This window comes from Pinus tabuliformis, chromosome 4_2, assembly GCF_031772625.1.
Source record: "Pinus tabuliformis cultivar Carrire ecotype Pingquan chromosome 4_2, CPIR1, whole genome shotgun sequence".
Taxonomy (NCBI): Eukaryota; Viridiplantae; Streptophyta; class Pinopsida; order Pinales; family Pinaceae; genus Pinus; species Pinus tabuliformis.
Genome location: NC_142304.1, coordinates 344426361 through 344430708, shown reverse-complemented (window position 1 = coordinate 344430708; position 4348 = coordinate 344426361).

Below are 4348 nucleotides of genomic sequence, written 5' to 3'. Positions count from 1 at the left end.
CCTCTACTTGCTCGGTTGCCTTCTAGTGCATGATTCAGCTGCTTGTACTTCAGCTGAATGAAGGGGAATTCGAGTGAGGAATAATAAATGAGGGGGATTTCCTCATATAAGTCCTCTCCTCTATCCACTTCGAGTTATTGATGCCATTTGTCCATTGTATCCTTGACTTTGACCTCGAATTCCATCAATAATATGCATTAAATACATGTTAGCTCACATGGCAAAATAACTAACTCAACTGACTCTATAAGCATGAATATAATCAGAAAATCATACAATAAGCTAAGAGAATGGTTGCTTTGACTAGGTTAGGAGGCAAAATGAGCCCATATATTTACCCATTTATGAGGCTCATCATCACCCCCCTACTGAAGGTGTTGCTCATCCTCTGAGCAACCTAGTCAATCTCCTCATCTTTTATAGCCCTGGTGGCCCGAGCATCCTAGGCTTCTGATGTGGTCTGCTCTTCTTTGCCATAGAATCCTACCTTCCTATTTATGTCCTTCCACTGCTCCTCCACTTCTTCTTCTCTTCTGCCTTCCAACATTCCTAACAGCAGTGGGGGACTCAGTTTGAGGCCAATCCAGTTGACCTTCAGCCTCTACATGGAGCACTTGTACATTGGCACTCTTTTCAATGCCTCCTTCAGCCTCATGGGGGAATGAGATTCCCTGATTTCAAACTTTGTGGTAAGGTTTTCCATCTCCTCATGCATGCATGCACAAAGTCATCCCAAGTGGCCTTTGCATATCCTCAAAGTGTGCAATGGCTTGTGCCTAATTGGTGAGATATCTAGGGGCAATCTAAGGGTCATTGGCAAGCAAGTTATGTGTGTTGATGAGTACCATAGGATCTAATGGCTCAGTTCTTATCACTAATGGATCATTCTGCTCCTTTATCATCAATTTTTTTATTTCTGCTGCCCTAAATTCTTCATGGTTCATCCATGAGGCCATGGCCATTAATTGCAAGTCCACTAGCTTGGCATTGGGATCCCACACATTCATGTCTGTGAGGGCCATGTTGTGTAAGTAGAATTCTACCTTCTTTGCTTTATCCTCTGAGGTGCTTTGGTCACACAAATCCATGAACTGCCTGTAGTCTTGCAAAGGCATTGTGCCAAAATCTTTATTTGGAATTGTAACCATTGGTCCTTTAGATAGAGGCCATAGGATTTGGCTGGTGTTCTGCATTGCAATGCCTCCATGGATAAGTTGGCCATGCATTCCAGCTGGGTCTCTTTCTCTTGCAGCTGCCTCCTTAGTAATTCATTTTCAGTTTCAAGGTGGCTTCTTATAATTGCTTCGCTGTTTCTGAGAGCACTCAACTCTCTACCCATTTCCCTGATTTTTTTTTCCATATGGCCAACATCCTTAACTCCTTTGGATTTGGCTATCTGCATCCACCTATGTTTTCTCACTCTTTCTTTCTCCAATTCAAAAAATAGTGGAATTGCAAATTTCTGTGGGATTATCCTTCCCCCATCAAGTAGATTTTAATAGGAGGCAAGACTAGGCTAGGGATCAGGTTCTTGTATCTCTTGTGCTTCCTCCTTCACCTGTGGCTATCCTTCTATCCTTTTCTCAAGTTTTTGGGTCTCCTGTAGTTTTGACAGTGTCTCCTGTATAACTATTTGAGCCTCTTGTAGGACTGTTTTTGGGTCTTGTAGTACTGCCTTTTCCTTCCATGTGGAAGATCTAGGAGTCCCCCTTTCATATGTTATAGGTGTCTTGGAAGGAGATTCTTTCCCCTTGGTAGAGGATGAATCTTCAATAGTAATTGTCACTTTTAAGAGGGCTGAGGTTTGCATGTTTTAATTCTTGTGCTCTTCCTAGCCTTGAAATACATGGAGGTCTGTCTTTTCCTCTTTTGCTTTGGCTTGATTGGTGTACTAAGGGAAATGAGGACAGTTGTTGCCTCTTTTTCCAAAGTCTCAGGGGACTCCTCCCCTTTCTCTGCCTTATTTTCTCCTTCTTCTGTCTCTTTTTCTATCTCTTGTTCTGTCTCTTCCTGCTCTATTTCCAGAGCTCTCTCCTCCTTTATTTCAGTTCCTTCCTCCTCCCTTTCTTGTTCTGCTATGTCACCCCTAGCTTCACCTTCTCCCCCTTGCTGTTCTTCTTCCTCACTGCCAGTAGGCCTGACATCATAGGTTAAGGCCTTTATGTCATCCTCAGCTGTCATGTTTTGGAAAACTTCCCATGCTACAGGGAGTGTAAAGGTATGGAGGGCTTCCTCTACTAAGATTTTGATTAAGCCATGGTGAGCTAGCTGCTCTAAATTTCCTGCTTGTACCTTGGTGCTGGAGTCAATGCTAGACTATAGGAGGAAGTAAGGGATACTGAGCTTCTGAGGTGCTGAAGTTTCCATGCCATACTTTAATTCTTGGAGGATTCTAAAGTGATAACCATAAACGATGTTGTATCTCCCCTCATAGGAAATGTATTTGATTATTTGATAGCTAACCTCATCCTAGGGATATGGTATGCTAGCCCTTCTAATGCCATTTTTATCTTCAACAGGGGTTTCATTATTTTGGAAAAAGTTCTTCTTGGCAACCTAGCCAATTGGTTTCTCATCTTTACTCCAAGGAAACCCAAGAGGAAGGGTAGTGACCCTACTGATAAATTTAGGGGTTATCTCCATGGAAAGACCTCTAATGGTGACAGTGGCATGAGTTCTTGTGTGAGGGACTAGAGAGAGAGCAAACTCTTGGGCAATTTCCTCATCAAACCCTTGAAATTTCCCAAAGAAATTCATCTAGTTTTCCCTTGTGAAGATGTCCACCACTTGAGGATGTGCATGGAGCCTAGTGGAGTTAGTGGGCTCCTTTCTCATAAACCCTCCTGTCATATTGTCTATACTCTTTTGGAAAACCAAATATGGAGGTGGAGACAAAGAATTTTGAGAAAAACAGAGAAACAGAGGACACTGTGTTTTTTTTTTTATAAGCATATTCTTTTTTATGTATTTTCTCCTCTCCTAAAGACTTATTTCCTCCTCAAATTGAAACCTCTTCTTTCATGTATTGATATTCAACAGGGGGAATGCATGAAACCTACCTCTTCAGACCAAAAATTGTGCTAAAAATCATGTTTTCTCCCTTCAAACCACTCACTGCCCCTCATGTAGAAGCCTGCTGTCCCTCCTGTAGATTTCCTGTAGGTGCTCCTGTAGAAAACGTCAAGAGCAAGAATATGGGAGAGATCGCTGGATGATGGTTGTTACAAGGCTATGGGGGCACAAGGAGACTATTGTAGCTGAGTTACGAGGAGAGAATGAAGGAAAAGGTGGTGAGATTGCTCTGGGAGGAGTACTTATTACCCTTTATGGATATTTTCGATGATGAGTGCTGAGCTGGCAAGGTATATGTTGGCCATATTCAGACCATTGGTCCCCACCCACTTGCTCATCATGGCCCCTCCTCATAATCATCCCTCATTATTGCATCAGAGTTCACACTTCCTCCACTACCTGTCCTTGGAATCTTGTGCTGGAGTTGACTGTACGCACATGTGGGTGACATCTAGGATGAGTGGATTCAACTAGATGAAGGTGGCCAAGTTAACTGGTCACCTTTCTCTCGTTCAAACTCAGCGATCTCGTTGCTTTTGCATGACTTCTAATTATACAAATGCAAACAGAGGAGTGACTTAGTTACTTACCTGTGATTCGAGTGTATTTGCTGTGAGGTGTTGTGGCTTTATCTACTACATGCCTTTATTTCCTTTTTTCATGCTATCCCTGCTAGCTAATGTGTGATTGTGTGATTGTGCAGGCTCTTCTCTGGCTAGATCTGAGCTTCAGGTTCCCTTTCAACCTTCATGTTTGCACTATGTTGCTGTTGGTGATGGATTTCTATGCGATCAACTGCTACAGGAATTCCTACAGGAGCTCTTGTAGCTGCTTCTCCCCTTGAGACTTTAGCTTTTCTCTATGCTTGGAGCTCGGGAATAATGCCAAAGGTGTCATTCATGATGGAGGGAAAATAGGTAAGCTTCAGGTATGGTTATTGGTGCCTTTCCCCCTTTTTTTGTTTTGTTTTTGTTTTTTTTTTTTTTTTATTGGAAAACTATTTTTTTCTATGTTTTTCTTGGATCGGAAAAGAAATGATGCTTGGGGGTGTGATGCAGGCTTGGAAATGATAGCATGGAGGCTTGAAGGTGGTAAGAGGGACGATAAGTTCCTCATGAAGCTCTCATGGTCCCTTAAATTACCTTCTGCAGACATTTTTGGCTCTCTGTAATTCCTACAGGAGCCTCCTGTAGAAAACACAGTTTTGGAAAAAAAATTACAGTGGGGTGAAAGAGATGCCAAATATGATGGAGGAAGGTGTGGAGAAGGTGAGATA